The sequence below is a fragment of the Podarcis filfolensis genome, assembly GCF_964270895.1.
Source record: "Podarcis filfolensis genome assembly, chromosome: 8".
Taxonomy (NCBI): Eukaryota; Metazoa; Chordata; class Lepidosauria; order Squamata; family Lacertidae; genus Podarcis; species Podarcis filfolensis.
The window spans coordinates 74,439,464-74,463,784 of NC_139611.1; the positions used below are offsets into that span (position 1 = coordinate 74,439,464).

General features: G+C 48.0%; 1 long non-coding RNA gene across 2 annotated transcripts in view; it reads left to right on the top strand.

Annotated features, from left to right (window-relative positions):
• LOC310769171 overlaps window positions 1-24,321 on the top strand; it is a 45,279-nt gene that overhangs the window by 2,813 nt on the left and 18,145 nt on the right. Inside the window, exon 1 of one of the 2 annotated variants that reach the window (XR_014551481.1) lies at window positions 22,662-22,681. The exons of the other annotated variant lie outside the window; for it this stretch is intronic. This is a non-coding gene — a long non-coding RNA (uncharacterized lncRNA). Of the gene's footprint in view, window positions 1-22,661; window positions 22,682-24,321 lie in introns of those variants that run through there. 2 annotated transcript variants of the gene reach the window in all.

A 24,321-nucleotide genomic window follows, 5' to 3' on the forward strand; every position in this document is an offset into this window, starting at 1 on the left:
CAAGAACCCCCCTCCACCCACCCACCCCACAATCCTAGCCGAGTTGGCTGCTCTTTTGAGAGCTGTGGCACTCACAGGGTTAATGTCTGGCAGTCTCCTTGGTGGGGAAGGGCGGGTCTGGAATTAAAGGGTCAAGGGGGAGAGACCCAGCTGCAGCCTGTCTGTGAAGCCAGACAGGGTCAGAGGTCATGGGCGAGGTCAGGGGTCTCTCCCAGCGCAGCCTCCATTCATTGGCAGCGCTTTGCGTGAGCATAAATCAGTTGGCCTAGGAGGGGAGTGCGGTCTAGGGGGCTACAGGCAAGGAGTGGGGCACGCCTCTGTGGTGCTTGGGGAAGCTGATGCAAACTGGGAATCCTCGGCTCACATCCTTATATAACACAGCCTTACGGCTCTCCATGCGTGAAAACACCCCTCCCCTCCCCCTCTCTCAGTCTCGCTGTACAGTGCATAGAGACAAATCCATATACCACTCGTGCAACACAGTCATGAGTGTGTGTGCACGTGTTTGCACTATAGTTTGTGTAGCAGCACGCCAGAAAAAGTTAACACGTGTTCAGAACCACCTCCGCAGTACAGGGAAGCAGATGCATATGTTCCTCATCAAAGGTGTCGCTGCATCCGCGCATGCGTGAGTGCACACAAACAGCCTCTGCTAAGATGTTCCAGGGTGGGGCAGCATCTTGGGAGTGGGGGGCATAGCCTTTTGGCTCCCCACTCTCTGACATATATTGCAGCCGCCTCTGTGTAGAATAACACTAGGAGCAGTGGGGGCACGTCCAGCACACACACAGAGACACAAATTATGAAGAATCATGCATTATTCTACAACAATTACCTAAGTTCATTGCTCAATATGCAGATGCATGTGTACTCTCTCTTCCATATACACTGTACAAGTGCACCTTCTTCCCCTATATATCTTTCTATTCACTCACCCCTGAATATGACACCATCCCACAAATTCCAACACAGCATAGATCCCAGGCCCCTTGTGGTTACTTCCACGTTTCTTTTGCGCAGGCACCAACCAGCCTGTAACACAAGAGATGTGCCTTCATGCCCCAGAAATCATACCTGCTCCCCTTAGGCGATGACTGGGCCCTTCCCACCGGTAGGAACCAAACCTTAATGCAGTGGGTAAAGCACATTATAATGGTCTGTAATATAATGAGGAACAATGCTTAGTTTGAATTAAATGCAACCATCACCCCAGTGCCACGAATCAGCAGATACGTTTTCCATGGGGATAAGGATGCATCTGAAATTTCATATGCACGGCCTCCAAGAGTTATGGGAATACCTGACTTATCAATAACCGGGAACGTTCACCATAATGGACAGATTTGAGAACAAAAACAGAGCTGCAGCTGGCTAGTTAGTTGCCTCAGAGAGGTAGCAAACCTTATAAGATGGGGCTGTGGACTGATGGAGAAGACTTTGAGGTGTTTGGTTTGTGGGGAAGACTGCTGCCTGGTGATTTCACCACTGCCCCCCTCCCCACCCCCTCAGTTGTGACCTACTTTCTTAACAGCCCAAGTAAAGGTGTCTTGGATGGTGATGATAAGTGGGCTTGGGGTGGTGGTCCTGATCTGTTCTCCCTTTCTGGCTTAGAGGGGTCTGTATGTGTCCATAGTTTCTTAATTTAAGTGTGTGTGTGTCCCTGTTTTTCTGCTTGCACATGCAATTTGACTAGGGTGCTTTTATGTGCTGAGTTGTAGCTAAAAGCTTTGATCCCAAATCTTAGCCCAGTGAAATTATGATTTAGTTGGTGGGCGGGTGGAGGGGGGCTATGCCCAGGACGCCCTTGTGTATCTTATCTGTTTGGATAATTGTACAGCTTTGGGAAAAGATATGCGTGTGAATGAGCACGGCAATATGATGTGCAAAGGTGCTGCATGCTCAAGGAGGTCGTGTTCACCTAGCGGAGCACGCCTGTACAGCCGGTCTTTTGTGCACACAAGCATGCAGTCTCCTACAGCCCCTATGCCACCACCCCCATGTACTTTCACTGCCTGTGTTAGAGCCAGAATCCTCTTAAGAACTTGACCTCCCGACCAGCTCTAAGGCGGTGTGTGTGTGTGTGTGTGTGTGTGTGTAAGAGAGAGAGAGAGAGCAGGGAGGGAATTGCAGCACAGCAGGGACAGATGGGGGAGGGGAGCTTATTGTAGTGGTCCCATCACTAGCTATTTTCCTTCCTTGCTCCTTATCCCTTTACTTTTCTGCTCCCCCCCCCCCCTTGCCTTCCTCTTTCCCCACTTTGTGGATATCCCAGCCTTGGTCCCCCCCCCCCCCCATATCCTCTGTGTTAGGAAGGTGGAAGCCTGCATTCAAAGAAACTGCAAATGTTTCTCTTTGCAATAGTTGCTCAGAGACTGTTGGAGGCTGCAGCCTCTCTGAGCTGTGGTTTGAGGGGCATGGTGGAGGGTGGGGATTCTTCTGTCCTTTCGGTGCGAATGAGGTGATGAAAAAGGCCCTTTGAATGCAAACCACTGTGGTATAAACGGCTGGTGTGGACCGGTCTCTGTGTGTTTTGAAATCTGCACCATGTCAAAAACGCACAATGGCACCCTGTGATCCATTTCCCCACCTGTCCAGATATATAGATATCCTACCCATCACTCTGCTTAACTCAGCCAGCTTCTTATCTCCACCCTTTTTTCTAATGCACACCCATCCATGTCTTGCAATACACCGCCTGCCCTTCATCTCTCCCCATTCATCCATCTCCCCTACTGGCTTCCTCATCCATTCATCACCCTTTATAGGCACTGATCTATTTCTGCTCCTGATAGGCAACTTCCAGCCCAGCTCCGTATTCCCCCACCCACTCGCTTTTCCATCATTCTTCAGCCTTACACATCCGGTGATTCCCATACAACTTTCTATGCCGTCCCACCCCACGCCCTTGCCTTCAACACCATATGCTCATATTTACCGCATCGTCTGCATTTAGCCACCCATGTCGACCACCATTTCCCACCTGATTTTCCATTCTCACTTGTTCAGATATGCCCACGTTTCCACATACCTGAAGGGTCTCGCACTGTTATTTGGTGGTTGCTGGAGAGGTCAGAAAGCATGTGTAAGGGCAAGTGTTTGTGGGGATGACAGGCCTACCTTAAAGGTTTGAGGTGGTTATGAGGCACCTTCTCTCTATCTTGCCCTGTTATTACCTCTTCTGTTGGCCTAATGTGAATTATGGATTTCCCCCACCTTAGGGGTCAACACCTTTGCTTTTTGTCCTTTTTCTTTGTGTGTTTCCATCTCTCTCACATGCCCACTTGCTCAGCCTTTCCAGGAAGCATATCTGTGTCCCCAGGATTTGTGCATTATGGTGGGTGGGTGGGTGTAAGAGGAGGATGGGGCAAAGAAGAGAAAATGTGCAATGACATGACCATCCCCACCTACCTAGGAACTTGGGGTTTGGAAGGAGGGAATGAAGGAAGTGGTTTGACCTTAGAGAAGAATGGGTTGGACACAGCTTTCTCATATTACAGCAGAGACAAAAATGTCATAATTATCAGAGTTGGGATAGTGCTACTAAAATAGAAGTAGCTTCTTCATGTTAGGCCGCATGCATAAGGTTTGTGAGGCTATGCAAAGTCTCAGTTGGTTTCATGTTCCCATAACAGATGGTCCCGGCAGGTAAGAACGAGGGGAAAGGTTTGCCATGCCAGGCTGTTTAAAAGGCCAGGCCCTTTTGCAGGGAGGAGAGTGTGATGTATCTTCCATGACAAAGCAAGCAGGTGGCCGCCAGGTCAGCCCCAGTTTCCATCACTGCCACCACCCAATTTTTTCAGAGCTCTGCATGCTTGCTGTAAGGAGGAACACAGGGGCATGAATTTGGGAGTGGGCCCACTTAACTGATCCAGGGCACCAGTCAATGAGACATGACTTGTGACATTTTGCGGGTTTAAGAGTGCTTCTAGTTGGATCCTGGGTTTTCAGATGTCGGGGGCATAAAGAGGATTCAAATCTGTGTTAGCGATTGTGGACATGGGGCCTGATGGTATGGTAGTTATCTCAGAGGATGCCTTCTTATGCAGATAGTGTATCTCTTTTCCCAGAAGGGGAGTGGCAGAACGCAGAGTCCCAAGCAAGGTGAGTTTGGTTGTTAGCAAACAGGTTAGTAATGGACAGGGTGGACTTCCTTCTGGAACTGTCCTAAGACCTAGGCAGTTGCCTTTCTGACCAGGAGGCCCTGTTCCCATTGCTCAGTCTCCCCCATTGCTCACTCAAAGCAAATAATAGCTAATTCTTCTGGACAAAAGACCTGCACCTACATTCTAACATCATTCCATCCCTCTCTACCACCTACCTAATTCCACTCCCCAAACCCGGGAAACCCAGGAAAAGAAGGACCTTTTCCTGGCAGAGGAAAACCACAGGTCCCTTATTCCATGGCTAGTCCTAGGGGACAGCTAAGATGGCGGTTTCAGTGTGCGCCTGTGTTTCAAGCAAGGCCAGCCCAACAGGGCGCCTCATGTAGCGAATATGGAGAGCATTTTAAGACCATTTGAAGTCCCAAATATCCTACTGACAAACTGTCTCAAGATACTTGGGGGTGGCTGAGAGATGAGAATGTGGATCGTATACAGGTTTCCTAGAATGGTTTCTCCAGGCTGGTTCCATCTTGCCTAGAGGATGACAAAATATTGGAATATGGGGTAGGAAAAAGCTGAGTGGCAGTGCAGCAAAGGTGATAAAAAGGCTCATTTTAAGTGAAGCAAAGGCCGGGGGGAGGGGGGTTGGTGGCAGTGAAATATTTTAAGGTGGCAGGATTATTGTTTTTGATCAAAAATCAGGTGTGGGGGCATAAACCCTGTTAGAGAGGTTCTGGGATTTCTGTCTTTTGTGGATTTCAAATGTATGGGGTGCCATGTCTCCCAGGGGGTCCCTGCATTGTGTTGGCCTCCTGGGTTGTTGGTCGGCACCGTGCATTGTCTTGCTCTCTAACCCGGTCGGTATCCTTTGCTTTCTTGACTTCCGTAGAAAGACTCCTTAGCCCTCAGACTGTCCCATAGCCTTTGTGTGGTGATCAGCCTCCGAAACCGTGTGGCCTTGCGTAGTTGTCTCCAGTGTGTGTGTTAAATGCGCGCGCATGTATTTGTGGGCGCACGCCTCTGTGGGTACCGTGACACTGCAGTCTGGTGCATGCACGAGGGTCACTGCTGTGCACTTGCTTTGCTGTTTTCTCTTTGTCGCGTCCCCCTCCGCTCCCCCCCCCCCCCGCGCGTTTGGCGCATGCATTCAGTTTCACCTGTGCGCATTCTTGTGGCATTGTAATTTATCTGCTGCTGTGCATTAGCCGGGTGATGTACATGGCTGCGTCGCTCTTTGTCTGCATCAGTGGTGCTCTGTGCTTCTGTATCGCGGCGAATCACTGCTTGAGGCTCAGCACCTTGGCTCCAACTGTTTGCTCCCCATGCATGTGGTGCTTCAGCCCGGATGTCGCGGCACATGCATGTGTGTGTGTGCACTGTTGTACGTCTGTATCAGGTGCTAGACTGATTCTCCTGGGACTCTGCCCCAACCCCGCCCCGTAGTGTCTGTGTCTCAGCCTCTTTCCCCCTCCCCAAGATCCCCCTTCAGGGGTCAGGGAGTGCCAGCGAGACAGTCTGCCGCCATGGCAACGAGGCCTAACACAGGCTTCAGCCTGACAGTTCTGCTCCCCCCTTAACCCTTCCGGGCCCAGGTTTCGCTACCTCTCCCCAACCTACCCGCTCGCCCCAATTCAGTCTGCTATTGAGTCCTCTCGTCCAGAAACTTTGCTAGTTAGCTTTTCTGCTGTAAACCCCTGCGGCTTAAAAAAACGGTGACCCCTCTCTCCCCGCTGCCAATACCCCTGACTTTGCAACATCAAAGTTGCTTAATTGCTTCAGCCCCAGACCACCCTTCTAATGGCTTTGTACCACCCCTGCGTCCGCATTGCCGGTACGGCTGCTGTTGTGACGCTAAGCCAACCCCCACCCCCCACCCCCAAAAGCCCTTCCTATTCTTTTGTGTCATACTTAAACCAAACCTGAAAGGTCCAATTTCCCACCCACCATGCTTTTCAGCTGTTGCTACAGCAAAAAAAGGGGGGCAGGCACCTTGTTCTTCTAACTACAGAGTTTTCTAAAGGATGAAGTATTCATGGGGACTAGATGCATGCCCTTCCAGCCATATCTTATTTTCTCACTGTGTATACTAGCTGTAGGTGTGGGTGGTATTTTAGCCTCTTAATAAGTTATATTTAGCTGGATCCCACAATACTTCATGATGATGATGACAGTTTCCTGGTGGATCTTACAACTTTGCTGTTATATTGTACAATTTGGGAAGCTAGATTCGCGTCCAACAAACATGGATTTGTGGGGGACTCCAAATGCAATATACAGTATTTGTTTTTCTAACCATAAGGGAAGGGGCACATCTGAAAATAAGATTTTCAGGTTTTATCTGGTGGGTTGGGCCCGCTGTCAGGCTTCATGGAACCACTTTTATCCCCTCCTCCCTGCATATGAAGCTCCTGTAATTTTTTTTAAGTGTACCTATTTTTACTCTTAACAAATGTTGGGAGGTCATGTAGAAGCCACAGATTGACAATAAGCAGCAGCTGCCGTGAGCTCAAAGGGTTGTCAAGAGGCCCTGAGAGGTGAGGAAGGGAAAAGTAGAGAGTCCTCTCTTAAGCAGGAATATTATAACTCAAGAATGGGCATCTTTTTGTGGGCCCCTGTACCTTTTAATAGCTATGCAGAAGGGGGAGCACAATAGCCCTGGTCTGCTTGTAATCCCCAGTAACTGGTATTCCGAGACACCCAGCCTCCGATACTGGACATACTGGACGTAGCATATCATGACCAGTAGCCATTGGGAGCTATTCTCCTCCACAATTTTTTCTCATCACCTTTAAAAAGCCACCCAAGCTGTTGGCCTCTTGTGGCAGGGAATACCACAGTTTAACCGTGTGCTTTGTGAAAAAGTCCTTCTTGTTTGTCTGAACCTTCCGACATTCAGCTTCTAGCACAGTGAGAGAAATTTCAGTGCACCACTCCAATATGAGAAGCAGCATCTGCCAAAACATTTTTCCTGCATATGGCTCTTAAAAACACAGACACCTTGATGCAGAAGAAAGGTTGGTTGTCTTCTCCTTGACTCCTCCGCCGTTATGAACGATAAGAGAAAGACACCCTCTGCCCTTTCCTTCCCAATGTGCCTTTGTCCGGCATGAAGCACATGGCTGTTTGCATTATAAGAATTCTGGGTTGCATCTGTATGCCTATTGTCACAGCGGAAGGAATGGGGTTGCATTCTTTGGTTCTTAAAGCTGACTGGGTAGGGGAGCAAGGCACACTCCCCTTTGAATAACCCCTACCAGAAGACTGCATGCTGTTGGCTTATGTTAATGTGAACACAGCCTGGTATGAGGAAGAGTTTTGTATACCATTGGTCCATTGCAGAGAGAGCTGAATTGCCTTGATCCTTGTAACACATCGCATTTAAATCAGGCGCTAAGCAAGAAAGGGACTGCAAGCTTCTGTGTTTATAAGAGCATCCTTCAGCGTTGGTACAGGAAACAGCCACCCTTACCATTGCTGCCTTTGAGGAAAAGCCAACACACCAATACTGACCCAGCTAGCTTTTTAGCTGGGCCTAAGGCAGGGGTGTGGGACCTTTTAGGCATGGCTGGCCAGATCTTTATCTCTCTCCATCCTGTGGGCCAATTTTTGACCAGTTGGTGAGACTATGCTCCTGTCAATCATCTGACATCATAATGCACAAGCAGCCAATCCAGTCATGTGACATGGGGTGAAGAGCAGGTGGACGTGATTTGGGGAGAATGGCCTCATGGGCCAAATAGGGAGCCGGATTTGGCCCAAAGGCTTGAGGTTCCCTACCCCTTGGCCCAAGGGGTGTTGGGAAGGGGAAACTTTGAGGTTGATTAGCAACTACATTTCACCTAGTATCCCATAGTTCTAGCTTCTGCCCTTAATGGATACCTTTGCCACTGGTGGGTATAATGAGCCACTGCTGCAGAAGGCAAGGTAAAGGTAAAGGGACCCCTGACCATTAGGTCCAGTTGTGACCGACCCTGGGGTTGCGGCGCTCATCTCGCTTTATTGGCCAAGGGAGCCGGCGTACAGCTTCTGGGCCATGTGGCCAGCATGACTAAGCTGCTTCTGGCGAACCAGAGCAGCGCACGGAAACACCGTTTACCTTCCCGCCAGAGCGGTACCTATTTATCTACTTGTACTTTGATGTGCTTTCGAACTGCTAGGTTGGCAGGAGCAGGGACCGAGCAACGGGAGCTCACCCTGTTGCGAGGATTCGAACCGCCAACCTGATCGGCAAGTCCTAGGCTCTGTGGTTTAACCCACAGCGCCACCTGCGTCCCTTTTTGCAGAAGGCAAAGTTGACTGCAAAGATGGTGTGAATGCTTGCTTATTTATTTATTTATTTATTTATTTAACATTTAAATCCTGCTGTATGACTTTATGAGGCCGTTGTGGTGAGTTGCCATTCAACCTTTTTCTAACGATTTTTGACTTACAATTCTAAAACAAACAAACAAACAAAAAACCCTGTTGAAATCCACCGAGCTGAAAATTAACAACAACAACAACAACAACAACAACAACAACAACAACAACAACAACAACAACAACTGTAAATAGTAAGCTGGCTCAGCCTCCGAAAGCTGACTGAAATAAAAGTGGAACAAGTCAGTGGAAGGCGAGGACAAAGCTAGCCTGGTGGGCTTCAGTTCAGGTAACCATTTACAGGTTGCCAAAAGAGAGGAAATGCAACCCTAGGTGGGGGGGACAAGTGGGCACAGATTTGCATAAAATAATCACCAGAATTTAAATAGAAATGCAATACATCTCATCATCGTGGAGAAGCCTGTGACCTGGGAACCTTTGTGCCTCCTCTTTCTGGGGTCTTGGCATACAAGGAGGCCTGTAATAGAGGAGTCGTTTTCCTTATGTACAGTATTCCTGAGTCTAGGCCTGTGGCAAATTCATTCAGCGCTCAGTATCATCCTGCTCTCCAGAAGCTGTGGGCCACTCTTGCTATCTGGACTGCGTTCCTTTCTGGTGTGTGTGTGTGTATGTGTATGTGGGTGGGTGGGTGTACGCCCAAACAAGAGATAGTGAGGCAGGGAAGGGATGGGATGGCACAGAGGGAGAAGAGGCTGTGTAATTTGGCAGTACTGCAAACACCTTCTCGTTTTGACACTGCCTCTGCCCACAATCTCCCCACCTATGCAATGATTTTTTCCTGTGGGTCAAGGACCCTCCATAAGGTGAGGAGCATTATTTACTGCCAGGCTAGATAATTCAGGGCTTATCTCTCTGTTTTCATATCCTGGTTCCTGATACATCCTAGCTGTTGGCTTCACTCCTCCACCACCTTCAGCCACTTAAAAGATCTCCTCCTTGTTCAAATGTCTTCATCCTTTTCTCCCTTGCTGCCCCAAGATATGTATTGGCAGTGGCAAAGCTGGTAAAGGATGCTCTTGGCAACAACCCCTTAGTGGGTACCTAAGAGCAAAGCAGGGTTGAGCATTACCCTCCAGGATATTGTCTCTCACGCCAACCCAGATCCAGCTGGGATGGGAGATGTACAGGCTGCCTGAAAGCCAGGCATGCCGTCTGGGAAGGTGGTGAGAGGCTTGCAAGCAGAGGGAGAAATGCTGATGGAGATAAAAAAGGGTGTGCTCACCAATCGATGAGGCCGTCTTGAGAAGATGCCTGGCTCTTTGTCCTTTTTAATTTGAGTGCCCCATTGTCTCTTTGTCAGCATTTGGAGGCTTAAAGCTCTCCGAGCTCCTCTGTGGTTTTTGAACAAAATTCAACTGTCTGTGAGTTCCCTTTAAAAAAAAGGAAAGAAAAGAAAAACTAGTCACTTGCGCAATTGCCTCTGCCTTTCTTTGTTTCTTTATTTTGTCGGTGGTCTTCAACCTTTCAGTCTGGGACCCAACTTTAATCCCAGCCTGCTACAATGGCCCCACTATTCATTTTCCATTATGTATGTATGCCCCCGTCTTACCCTTTTCTTTCCCCTGTCCACTTTCTCCTTATCTCTCCCCATGTCCTCCACCTTTATCCTCTCTTTCTGCTTCTCTTACTAATATATATGCATATAGAAAGAATACTGTGATTGCCCCTCTCATGTGTGACCCATCTCGGGTTGAATTGCAACCTGTTCCCACCCCCTGCCTCAACTGGACCAGTGTGCTATAACCAGAGAAACTTTGGGCTTCCAAACTAAAACTGCAATCCTAAACATTAAGTTTCATTGAACTCACATATTCCTCTAGGTAAACGTGCTCAGGACTACACGACAAATTCAGGAGCATGGCTGCTCCTACAGAGTCCTCCTCTCTTCCTCCAACAATAAGGAAGGAAGTCTTGGAGCCAAACTGGCAGAAAAGAGGATAATTTGACTTAGCAGTCTATCACTGCAACACGGAAGTGTAATAACATCCCAGTAAATATAGGACCTAGGCTGCGCAGGAAGGGAAAGGCAGAATGCCTACCCTAGTAAGTTAATTTGCTGCCTTGACATGTTGGTTTGTACACCTTTTCTAAAAGGGATTAGGTGAATGTATGAAAAATCGTTCTATTTGTGTCTATTAGTTGTGATAACTTCATAGATCCTCCATTTGTAGAGGGTATATATATATATCAGTAACTGGTTCCGAACAAGAAAGGAAGGCTATTGGACCATGCCTCACTGCAGAACTCCCAGAGGCCTTCTGGTAGACCATAGTTGGAAACAAGATTCAATGGGCCTTGGTTTGATCTAGTATAGCAGGGACTGTAGCTCAGCAGTCGAGCGCTTTGCATGCAGAAGTTCCCAGGTTCAATCCCTGGGCATTTACAGTTTAAGGAACAGCTAGCAGGTGGAAGGAAAGAGTGTCTGCCTTGGGAGCTGCTGTCAGTAAGAGTAGATAATACTGTACTGGACTAGGTGGACAAATAGTCTGACCTGGAATGTGCTTGTAAGTCAGTTCTGTGACTTGTAGGAGTCTTGCTAGTGTGGAAATGAGTCTTTTGCCCTAGCTGAAAGCACGCACGCCTGCCAATCCAAAACTTGAGCAATCCGCAGTTTATTCCCCCACCTCTTCCCGTTTCTAGGACCAGAATCTGAAAGGTCCATGTCCATAGTTCCCTATAGCTATTGCCTCCAACCAACTAGGTTTTATCTTCTGTTGAAGCATCAGAGGTTGGTGTGATTACCAATGGCATTTTGGGTGCTGCACATTAGTTTTTGAGTATGTCTGCATGGTGCTTCTTTTAGGGATCTGATGCATTTGTGCAACGTGCTTGACTCCTGAAGACTGTTAAGTCCAGGGTCTCCAATCCATACTAACCCCTGCTTTTCTAGGCAGTTGATGGGACTGAAGATGGAACTGTGTAAACAACATTACCAGCTTCCCTTTAGGAGCACAGGGGGAAAGCACCTGTCTCATCAGTGGACCCTTCTGTTGAGCATCAAAGCAGCAGCACTTGCCAGCTTGTGGGTGGACATTTTAAAGAGCCTGAAAAACTCCTGTATATTATCTTTTCTGTTTGTATCTGGGTGTGTCATACTTTAGTCTCAGGGTCCAACTGACCACTATATATTGGGTTGGGCAAGAACTTTTCGGCAGGCAAGATTATTTTGGCGGTTTTTACCTTAGCTTGCTTTACCATTTCTATCTGGCATTGGTTTGTTTGCTTGAGTTAGAAGGAATTTTTTTGCTCCCTTTTTCGCTTGTTGCACACTATAATATTCCATAGATAGATTAGGTTAATTTGTATATCCCCTGTTTCTGCAGTGACCCCCTTCAAGCACGGAAATCGTTTCTGGGGGCATAAATGACAGCATACCAAGGACCTTAGTTTTTCATTTAACAGTAAAAGCAAGTTACTAGCCCCTGAGGTTGTGAAGGTGTGCTCCAAGGTATGTGGGCAATGTCCAGTAAAGTTCATGCCCTCCAACACTGCACAGATGAAAATAGGCCTGTGACACCCCTATTCTACCAGAGATCAGCTTTTGAGCATCATTCATTCTGCATTGCTGCATTCATTTACTGTGCAGTAGGTAGCCTGTCCTTTGCCGGTTTAGAATCAATATGTTCTTTGTTCTTTTGGTTGCAGATATATTGGTAGGGGGAGACCTGATTGTCTGATAATATGCCATCACAATCTGAAAACATATGTCACCATCTGCAGTATGTAAAATGCCAGGATTTGTTCTTTGTAGCGTGTGCATGCATTTTTATGCATGTGCACAAGGGTGAATATACATCCATCACAGAAATGCACCTTCTAGAGACTTTGGGGAGGAACTTAAACGTTGAAGAACTGCAATTCTAGCAGCCCATCCTAAGAAAGCTTTAATACCGCCCCCCCCCAGCGCAAAATAGGAATAGTGATTTACCAGGAGTGGTAGCAAAGAATATAGACAGTTTCTGGCAAGCAAGGACAGTTGACATGTATGGAAATTTGAGATGAAATCTCAGAAGGCTTTTGTGCCTTTCATAGCCCTTTGTGACTAGGAGATGCAGGATGAATTCTGCAAATATATCCTAAACTCATTGTTTTCGTACTGATCTGCTTTTTGGTACAGAAGTTGGTCTACCTTGTGCCAGAAACATAGGCTGCTTCCACTAACTGTTTTCTTTGAAATTGTCACAGTTCACTCACTTGGTTATTCTGGAGAATCCAGACAGTGGTGCTCCCAAACCATTACATTCCCATGTTTTCCCAGATATAGTCTTGCTCCTATATTACCTTTTCTGCAATGTGGTCCCCTACTACTGTCACTGCCTCTTAAGCAACTTGTACTTGCCATCTGTGAAATTCATATATATTATAATTCTTCCCAATGTATAGAGTGAATGTGCCTGTGTGTGAGAGAGAGAGTGTGTACACACACAGGGCAGAAGGACAATAAAAACACTTGCTGTGTTACAATTTGGTTGTAGATAAACAAGTGCAAAAGTTTCTGTTTTTGAAAGGAAACAAAATGCATGGAGGTTGATGCAGTTTGTGTGCATGTCTTTGCAGATGAGAAGAAAATGGGGATGAATGGGAGTAGAGACCTGCAGTGCACCATATGTTTCTCTATACTGTGCCATTATTCATTTCTACTATGGAGGGACAAGTGTTACAGGATATTACTTTATTTATTTATTGAATGGTATTTGTGCACTCCTTGATTGTGAATAAAACCTCTATGTTTTAAAAATGTGAAATACACGTTAAAATAGTTAGTGTTAGTTGGAAAAGTAGCTTTTATGTGGAACCATAATTTTAATTTCACTTCCATCTGACTGCGGAAGAGCAATGACTGCATAATACTAAGACACTCTGGTGTGGAAGCTTTCTTATAATCTTGCGGATGCCTCTGGGGGAGCATGTGTGCCTACAGTCCTCTATCTCCTTCTGAATCACCTCTTTGGCACAGGTAGGTACAGTCATCAAACTGGTCCACGCAGCTGAACTCAAACAGTGAATGCATCATTGGTTTATATTTAAGCAGACTTCACATTTGGTGGGGTGCAGATTACTGAGAATTTTGCCTTTGGCTGAGGGTTTTCAATTTAAAAAAGACCTTCAGGTTCTCTGTTGGTCTGTGACTCAACCAGAGTGAAGATCGCCAAAGAGACAGATAAACATAACGTGAACGAGGAATTTAAAAAGAAGGCCAAAAACGGTTAGAGATAGACTGGCCATATGTTCCGCGTTGCAGAGGAGAGCCCTTTATTTTGAAGGCCTCTCAGAGGACGTTCCTCTATTTGAAGGTGACCTCTGTTTGAGGGCTCTCTAATCCAGGTTGGGATTAAACATAAGGGACCATAAAAGGGGATAACAGGAGCCTTGAAGTTGTGCATCAGCAATGAACAGCACCTGGTCTGAAGATTGAGAAGGCACACAAGTCACCTGGTGTCTTCTCCGCTATGTTGAGATGTGTTTCTGTTCATTACATCTATACATACAAATCGCCATATGCAAATTCTGTGCAAATTACTGCCCTCTCTTTTTTTGGTGATGCAGATCTTCTTTGTTGGCAATGCGTAACTGGCCGTGAGGATCAGTGGCCAGGAGGAAGGATGGTGTAAAGCATTTCTTCACTTTTCCTAAAGTCAGAGTATATTTTGATAAAGTCTGATGCTTTTTATGATCTGTTAACTTTCATGTTAAACTGCCCCCCCCACCACTGGCCAAAGTGCTAAAATGGATTACAGCTCCCATCATCTCTAACCATCAGCCATGGCAGCTGGGATTGATGGATGTCTGAAGGCTGTTCCCTATCTCTGATTTAAGAGTAGTCTGTGGATATTTAGTGGGAGAGGTGGAGATCTCTGCTACTTCAGTGGATAGCTAAATCGGTAGAACACGCAACTCTCAATCTCAGGGCCATGGGTTTGAGCCCAACATTAGACTAATGATTCCTGCATTGCCAGGGATTGGACTAGATCAGGGTTTCCCAAACTTGGTTCTCCAGCTCTTTTTTGGACTACAACTCCCATCATCCCTAGCTAGCAGGACCAGTGGTAAAAGGTGATGGAACTTGTAGTCCCAGGTTTGGGAAACACTGGACTAGATCTTTCAAGGGTGGTGCCTTCCAACTCTATGATTCTATGAAGCTGAGCCAATGGCAGTGTTAAGGGCCTTGCCAGGGCTACAGTGGCACCAGGAAAAATAAACCACCAGAGAAGGATAAGTAGAACTAAGTTGTACAGGGGGTAGGGAACCTGTGGCCAACTCCCATCAGCCCCAGTCAGCATGGCCAAGTGTCAAGAAAGAGGAGAGTTGTATCCTACACCCATACAGTCCCTGTACCTGCTGTACTGCTCTGAAAAGTTTTAACAGAGCAAGAAATTTGCGCTGCACAATATGCCTTTGTGCATGTCATTTATGGGCTAGCACTACTCGAAGATATCACAGGTCGCACCAAAACTTGCCTTACACCCTCAAAGGATCAGTTGCCTCTCTATCCTAGAGACCTCTGGTCATCTCCCCACAAATTATATGCTGTTTCTAGAATGGACCTGAGGCCATGCAGTGCCTGTGCCCATTCTGGAAACAATTCAGTCTCAATTGGACCTCCTTTTTCCAAGTGCGGAAAAAAGATCAGAGATAGAGATTGCTACAGTATCTGACTACAGTATATTTATGATCCACCATACAGGTGGAGCAGAAGTATGGAAATGCAATCCCCTTGTAATATATTTCTGACAGCATGTGCTACTGAAGCAAACTTGAAGAAACTGTAGGATGGGACGAAAGCCCTTGCGTCAGCACAAAAAAGTGCAGTACCTGCTTGCAATTACAGGGAAAGAGAAATTATGATAGATTATTGGTACCAGTGGAGAAATTTCTGTGTTTGGATATGTGCATTCTCAGAATCCACAGCCTCAGTTTGTCTTACTCTGCAGCTAGGAGGTTGGCTTAAGACATTTAAATTTGAGGTTCCCAGCACTTGCGGGTTTCATAAATTTTGGCTTGAGGTAAATGGCTATAATAAGGGGTTTAGTGTATTCTGTGATGAAGCAAATCGTAATTTTCAGTTCAGAACAAATTAAAATGATTATAAATTAATCTACAATATAAGTACCCTAGTTCCCCAATATAAGTACCCTAATGTCCTTATTTGCACCCATCCCAACATTCCTTTTCCAACCTTATATCTGACTTGGTCTAAAGAGATTTTGGGGCATACGTCGCTTTTAAGTAAGTGTGCTACTCTGGAAATAGACCCAGATGTGCTTTCATTAAATTCAGCGGGACTGGCTCAAAATAAGTTACTGTTGGATTGTGCCCCGTGAAACTACTGGCATCTGAGGCACGACTGTTGAAAAATATTTCAGATTCCTAGGCAACAACATCACATATTTCAGTGCCTTAGAAACTAGGCACCTGGGATTTTTTTCTCAGTTGAACTTCTCGGTCATAGTCAATCCTGCCTCCCATTTTGAAAAAGCCAGGCTTTCTCATCTGCTACGAAGAGAGAAATGATTGGTACATTTTTGAAAAGGCAGGGAGATTTCTGGCAAACTGTGGCCTAGTTCGGAATCTTACCCCGGCCAAAGATTGCATTCCTAACTTGGCATGTGATACAGGCTTGTGTGCAGCGTAGCACCAAGCATCGCTCTGCGCCAGTGAACAACCTCCTCTTAACGGGATGTGACCCTTCTCTTCTTCCCCCCATGCACCCCACAAATTCGTTCCATGGGTTTCGCCAACCTAGGGGGGACAGTGAAGAGTTTGGATTTGATATCCCGCTTTATCACTACCCGAAGGAGTCTCAAAGCGGCTAACATTCTCCTTTCCCTTCCTCCCCCACAACAAACACTCTGTGAGGTGAGTGGGGCTGAGAGACTTCAGAGAAGTGTGACTGGCCCAAGGTCACCCAGCAGCTGCATGTGGAGGAGCAGAGACGCGAACGCAGTTCCCCAGATTACGAGTCTATCACTCTTAACCACTACACCACACTGGCTCTAGGGAGGGAGAGGGTGGCAAAGTCACTCAGTTGCTCCAGTGGGTATCTTTGCTCTGGCTCCCAGTTACCACAAGGGTTTAGCTGAATGTTACCCAAAGATCAGGGGTCTCCAGCCCTTTTGGGCCAGTGGGCACATTTTGAATTTTGAGAGAATGCTGAGGGTGCCTGTAGCAAAATTGCAACCGTGGGGGTAGCGTAAAGCAAAATTAGACAGCAGGCAATGGCTGTTTAACCAATTTGAATCCATGGTGTAGACTCCATGCTATGGCAGTACAGTGGTATCTCGGGTTACATATGCTTCAGGTTACATACGCTTCAGGTTACAGACTCTGCTAACCCAGAAATAGTGCTTCAGGTTAAGAACTTTGCTTCAGGATAAGAACAGAAATCATGCTCCGTGGCCCGGCAGCAGCAGGAGGCCTCATTAGCTAAAGTGGTGCTTCAGGTTAAGAACAGTTTCAGGTTAAGAACGGACCTCCGGAACCAATTAAGTACTTAACCCGAGGTACCACTGTATGCACCTTTTGCGTGAAATGTTGTTTCTTGCTTTTTCTACGCTCACACTAACTTTCCTGTAAGGCAAGGAGGCTGTGCGTTTCCGGGCCGGATATCTGCTTGCAATGGCTGTCGCAGGTCATTCTACTCCCAGGTATATTTCCACAGTGCCCACGTGGGCACTTCCTTTCAGTTTGACTCAACACTCTGTAAATATGGCCACCCACAGTCCTGCTGCCCAAACAACCACTTGGTCCTAACAGTATTTGGATGAACTGCAGGCATGCATCCTGCACACATCTTCTAATGCATGCAAACACGCAACACTGCTTTGTGTTTGTCAGCAGGCTTGTCCAACTTGCTTGGCATTGTCTCTGACTGGCAGTAGCTCTCTGAGGCTTCATATCAAGCTCCTTCTTATATCCCTGGTGCTTGCGTTCCTTGTAAACCAGAGACTAAACTTGGGATACGATGCACACAGAAGCATGTGGTCTACCCCTGAGTTGCCGGCAGCATCCATTTCTGAGGAAGTGGTGAAGCACGGACATGTTCAGATTGCAGAGGAGCGCCACTCAGAATGGAATACTTATGATTACCGGAAGCCATAATAGAATAACTCCTTAAGATGTGGAGAAATGACTTACCCATTCTTTAAGTAGCTGAACTGAGTTCTCATTGACGATGCCAGAACACAACAACCAACGAGGGTGTAGTGAAGCCACAAGTACCTCTTGCCCTTGCACAGAAAGGTTTAAGAAGTTGCACAGCATCAGTCCACATGCGTCCGTTCTTTCTGGTTTATTCCTTTGCCCCAAGATTCACTGGGTTCGTGCCACGTGTTCAAGCTTCTCATGCAAACACAAGAGCTGGAAACTTGCTTTGAATAAAACAATTAAACTCGAAATGCCAAGGACGCTACGTGGGAATTTGCAGGAATATAGCAGAACCCTTTCCACATTGGGGAAATGGGAATTCTGTGTGTGCTCGCTGCTGGCGTTGCCGCTCCATTGAAGCAAAAATTGAAAAGGGAATGGTATTGCAGCTCATAAAATCAGGAATATTGTAGGGGTCTTGGAGAATTCTGATGAAAATGGAAACTGGGATGAAAATTGCAAATATTTGCTTATTCTTCCCATGGCTCCCTGACTGTGGAATGCTCTCCCCAGAGAGGCTCACCTGACACCCTCATTACATGCCTTTAGACACCAGGCAAAAGCATTCCTCTTTACCCAGGCCTTCCACTGTATGGACTGTAAAAATGTGGGGGGGGTGAGGACTGTTATTTTTATGATTATTTTACTATTATGCTGTCTATAAGTTTGCTTTTTATTATGTTTTTATTATGTTTTTGTCATTGATGTTTTGTAACATGTTTCAAAGGTTGTATAACATCCTGAGATATTTTGATAAAGGGTGGTATATAAATTGAAGTAATGATGATGATGATGATGATGTCTGGAGCGGAAATTATTCCAGCAAATACAATCGGTATTCATTGCTGTTGTTGCTTTCAGTCCCCAAACAACACATACAGTGGTACCTCAGTTTACGAACTTAATCCATTCCGGAAGTACGTTCTTAAACCAAAGCCATTCTTAAACTGAGGCATGCTTTCCCTACTGAGGCCTCCCGCTACCTGTGCCCTTCCACCATTGGGCTTCCGTTCGTAGACCGAGGTAAAGTTTGCTAACCGGAACACTACTTCCAGTTTTGCAGAGTTTTTATACCGAATAGTTCGTAAACAGGGCTGTTCTTAAACCGAGGTACCACTGTACTTGATTACATCCCCTGTTGAACCATTTGCATTGTGTTTCCTTTGCATCGAAATGAATGGGGTGGAATAGCGTAATGACAACATAATTTACATAATTACATAAATTGCATACGTAATGTAATTTTGCCACAGTGGGCAGCAAAATGAATAATGTAGTTTTTGGCGGAGGGTGAACTGCAGTGGGACGGAAACAGAGCTGTAATGAATATAAGGCAGAATGAAAAACAATGCCTTTTTACATCCCTAGTCATGGGATGACCTGCTGCCGGCTCTGATTCTGCCTCATGCCTGGCAATCATGCCGCGCTGTGGTGTGGATCCCACACCTCGTTGAGTATTGGAATACAACTGGTATGCAGCTGACCCACGCTATTTTGCAGTAAGCATGGACTCGGGTGTATAGATTGCATTCAGGGGAGAGCACCCAAAAGGATGTGTCTTACCCAAGGATGCATGCAGCTAAATTAGGATTTGAACACATATCCAACTCATGGGGACCTCGTTGGCTCTTAGGGACCCTCTTTCTGGTCCTTTCTGTCAAAGTTTCCCATTGAAGAAAGATAGGAAGGCCTTAAAATTAGCACCAAACAGCCTCAATAGAGGAGGAAAAACTTCCCTGCATGCAAATGGGAGGATGATTCTTCCTATGCAAGAAAGAAGTGCCTTGACTTGCCTAAATGGGAGCATCCTGCACTCCATGCTAAGTGCTTTACTGTAAAACAGGACGTGTGGGAAGCAGCACTTGGAAGTGCAGGGCCAATGTAGCTTGGTAGGGTTTCATGCAACAGTAGCTCTACATTGTCTCTGCCAGCAGTGCATAATCTGCAATTTCCTGTATCTGCCATGTAGACGGATGAGGTATTTGTTTGGGGATGTGCATGGCTTGCTGTGAAGTTAGGGAATGCTAAGTAAGCACATCTGAGACCGCTGTTTACTTGCTATAATTATTTATATCCCATCTTTCAGGATGCAAATCCTTCCAAGGCGCAGCTTACAGGCAGCACCGTAAAATCAGAACAAACGACATCGAAACAAAAGAAGTCATTGGGATCCTTCCCACAGGGCATTTGGTGGTAGATGGTTTGGGGGGCGGAGAGGTGGAGAGGGGACAGTCCAGCTGGTCCTCCTTCCCTCTCTGTGCCCTGGTATCCTGCCCCAATCCTCTTCTGAAGATGCCCCTATAAACCACTGGTGACACCCTGGGGGTTGTGACTAGCAATTCGATTGTGATCTTCATGAAGTGAGTTGCAATAGATGGCAATCAGGGCATGGCGAGATCAGGAGAGACTGGAGCCTCAAGGCCAGTGGCACCACAGCCCCCAAAAGTGCCCAGGATCCTTACCTTCTACAGAGCATCCAGGAAGACCAGGTGTGAGGTTTTTAAATTATACATAAGGCGGAGGAGAGGTAAATGTTTCTCCCCGTCTTTCTCATAACACATGGGATCACTTTGACCGGTGGTAGATTCCAGACCAGGGTTAGGCAACCTAAGGCCCGGGGGCTGGATGTGGCCCAATTGCCTTCTCAATCCGGCCCGCAGACAGTCCGAAAATCAGCGTGTTTTTACATGAGTAGAATGTGTGCTTTTATTTAAAATGCATCTCTGGGTTATTTGTGGGGCATAGGAATTCGTTCATCCCCCCCCAAAAAATACTGTATAGTCCGACCCCCCACAAGGTCTGAGGGACAGTGGACCGTCCCCCTGCAGAAAAAGTTTGCTGGCCCCTGTTCCAGACCTTCCAAGTGTCCCTATTTTCCAGGGACGCTCCCAGATTTAGAGAAGCCGTCCCGGTTTCTGATTTGATCCCGGAATGTCCCGCTTTTCCTTAGGACGTCCCTATTTTCACCGGAGAGATGTTGCAGGGTATGGAGCTATGTGACTCCTGACCCAAGGAGATAAGTAGCTATGCAACCTTTAGAAGACATCTGAAGGCAGCCCTGACTGGGGAAGTTTTTTTTAAAAAAAAATTAAATGTTTTATTATGTTTTGATATATGTTGGAAGCCGCCTAGAGGGGCTGCGGAAACCCAGTCAGATGGGTGGAATATAAGTAATAAAACGACTACTGCAGGAAGCTCCTGCAGCCAATCGGAAGCCACAGAAGCCCTGTCTAACATTCAGCTTCCAAAGAATGTTTGTAAACTGGAACACTCACTTCTGGGTTTGTGGCATTCAGGAGCCAAAACGTCTGAGTACCAAGGCGTTCAACAACCCAGGTACGACTGTACTGTTATTGAACAGAACGTCCCTGGTTTCATCAGAGAAATGTTGGAGGGTATGAGATTCAGGACCTAATTTTTTAAAGTACTCCTTATAGACACACACACATGCACACAACAGTGTGCATAATTAATATATAGCATTTTCTGTCGCAGGATGCGGCGACGGCCACAAGCTTTGATGGCACTCAAAGAGAATTAGACTTGTTCATGGAGGGAGGGAGGTGTATGGATGACTATTAGCCTTAGTGGCTGAATGAAGCTGCCGCATTCAAAGGCAGCATGGCTGGGGGAGGGGGCTTTGTGGACAGGAGGCATTAGCAGTTGCTGGGGGGCAGTCAGCAGTCATTCCTGCCCATAGGCTACCCCGATGCAGTTGGTTGGCCACTGCCGGAAGCTGTATCCTGCCATAGCTCCGCGATAGAGCATCTGACTGGCATTTAGAAGGTTGTCGGTTCAATTCCCAGCATCTCCAGGTTGGGCTGGGAATCACTGCCTACCTGGAGAGCCTCTGGCAATCTGTGTAGACGATACTGAGCTAGTTAGACTAATGGTCTGGCTCCGAATAAAGCAGCTGCTTATGTTACTTAGTCTAGCAGGGCCAACCTCATGTATGAGAATTCCCCACTGGCACATCCTACCTCTTCGGAGTTAAGAGGAGCTCAGAAAGCACAGCTTTCTTGTGGGCTCCAAAGTCTTGGAGCCGGCAGCGCTTACTTGTTTTCTGCTTTGCTCCGATCGCCAGGAAAGAAGCAGGGGCGCGAAATGGCTTGGGGTGAGGGAGGAGAGAGCTGCAGGAGGTGGGAGAGAAATCTAAAATGGCTGCCGCTGCTGGTCACTCGTGCCTCGGCGGCTAGTGCAGCGAGTCCTGGCTGGGCTGCATGAGGATGGAAGCAGGAGAAAGTCCAAGAGAGTGGGGAGACAGTGAGATAAGATGGGTTTCATGTTCAAGCCTGGGGTTAAATATGTGCCCCAAGTCTGGGAAGTCTACAAACCGCCGCTGTCTATGCACCCCCTAAACGAGCCGGGGAAATGGACTCCTTTGCCGGTCATAGGGGCAGTTGGATTCGGACAGAAGAAATGCACCAGGAAGAGCCAGCTCTGTTTGGCTGAGGCTGTGTGCAAGGAGAAGAAGCTGTGGAGAGCAGCCCTAAGTCTCGGTTTGGGGCTGGTGGCCCCAGGCCAGCCATGGGTGCCCCTACTCAGAGGCACGAAGGTTCCTGCCGAGCTGGGCTGAGTCAGTCGGGGTGGGAGGAGAGAGTTAACCATGGCTGTTGGATCGTGGCCCAGAGCTCTGTTTTTTTTTTCCCAGCGTCCCTCTCTCCTTTGCTCTCTCCCGCTCTCCCTCCTCCTTTCTCTCTTTCTCTTCCCCCCTCCACTGGCACTGAGCGCTCACTCATTCTCCCAGCAAAGCACCCCCAGCTCCCTCCCAGCTCCCCTCGGCCACTGTGCCCCGGCACCCTCTGCAATCTCCTCTCCCACCCTGCTCCAAGCCTCAGGCACGATCTACCTCAGCTTGGCACACCCTGGCAGAGTTCCCGGCCTCTCGTCCCTCTCGCCCTCGGTGCCAGCCAAACCCCTCCATTTTCTTTCTCCTTCGCTCTGTAACCTGCACCCTTTCTCGCTTTTGTCCCCCACCCCACCCCCAGCTCAGGGCATCCCCCCGCTTGAACCCCGAAGACCGTGTCCCTGGAGGCGAACCCGTCCCGAGCCGGGTGAGGCGTCGTGCTAAAGACTTTGCTTTTTTTATTCCCCCTGTGTATGCCAATTTTGGGAAAGGAAAAAAAAGTTTTGTTTCGGGATAGCTGTGGGGCGGCGGGTTGAGATTGAGGGGCGTCCCCATCGGGTTGGGACACTGAGAGGCTTGGCTTGGCAAACGAGGGTGGAGCATAATGGCGGCGCTTTGTTTGAGGAAGGGGGTCCCGCAGGCGGGGAAGCGAGCGGGTCATGCCTGCAGTTCCTCGGTTTATCTTTACTGTAGTGAGCCCCAGGTAGATACTGCAGCCCAAAGGGCCACGTTGACCGTTCTTCTGCCGTACCAGACAAAAAGGAGGCGATAGGTGGGCCAAAATGCGTGGACCACATTGTGCCCGGGCACAGTTTGTGCTGTGGCGGTCGCAGCAAACGCCAAGTCCTGCTTCTTCCTCTGATCTAGGAATGCCAAGGCACAAACTGCTTAAGGGTTAGCTGGGCTAAAGCCCGGAGACCACCGCCGTTGCATCCTGAGCCCTTCGATGCTCTCCCTTATTCGCCCCATAATTTTGGTGCGTGGCCTCGCGGATCCTTCACCCTCAGAGGGGATCTTAATCCACAACTGCAGATCCCCACAGGCAGGTACTGCAAATGCCAGCAGCCTCCTTTGGTTATTCTGGCTCACCCCCGGGGTTTGGGCCCGCAGCCCCTCCGTGCACACCCCGAACGTTCGCCTGAGCTCCCCCAGGCTCGGTTTTTTTTAAAAAAAAAATTGGCCGCAGTGCAGTTGTGTAACAGGACTGAAGGCCTTTCAGGAATTTCCCCCATCAGGCTCTGGGCTGGAAGATCGCCGCAGAGTTAGGTAAGGAGCGGGGGTGCCTGGAGTTCTGTGGTTCCCTGGGAATCTGATCTGGCCTGGCTGTAGGGCTTGGGAGCAAAAAGCGGTGTGGCGGCAGCAGCGATAGGGGAAGTGCAAAGCCTCAGGATCTCGTTCAGACACCTCCTTCTGCGTTTGCTGCATTTGCTCAGCTCCCGTTTGTCTGCATCTAAAACCGGTGGTGTGTGTGTGTGTTTCGTTTTCAAACCACAACAGGGGCGAAAAAAGAAGAAAGGGTTATCCAAGACAGTGTAGGATGGGAGCGTTGCCCCTCAGCAGCCCCACTCCAGTTCGGTGGGGAGGAATAGCAAGAGGTGGTTGGGTGGGGGAGGCTGCAGTGGGTCAGGGTTGAAAAAGAGAGGGAGGGAGGGAGAGAGAGAGACTTGTAGCATTGATGGAAGCTGTATGCGCAGGACTAAGAAGGGGGCTGGCGGGTGCCATGGGCGATGGATCGGCACAGGGAGGGTGGATTGGCACGATGCCAAGGCCTAGGCGGCCGTTGCTAGGAAACCCAGGTTCCCTTGGCAGCCAGACCGCCGTTTCACTTTCATTAAAGGGTGAGGGAGACGGAGACAGAGAAGAAATGGGGAAAGTGGCAAGGGGGGAGAGAGAGAGAGAGAGGCAGGTCAGGCGGAGTCTTTAGAAGGAGCGGTGGCGGAGTCGGGTCAAGCAGCAGCGTGTGGGGGTCACAAGGACGAGGGCACAGTGTGGAGCTGGGTTCAAATGCCCGCTGCAGAGGGCAGGGTGGGGTCGCATCGTGGTGTGCCAGCTCCTCCACCCCTTGGC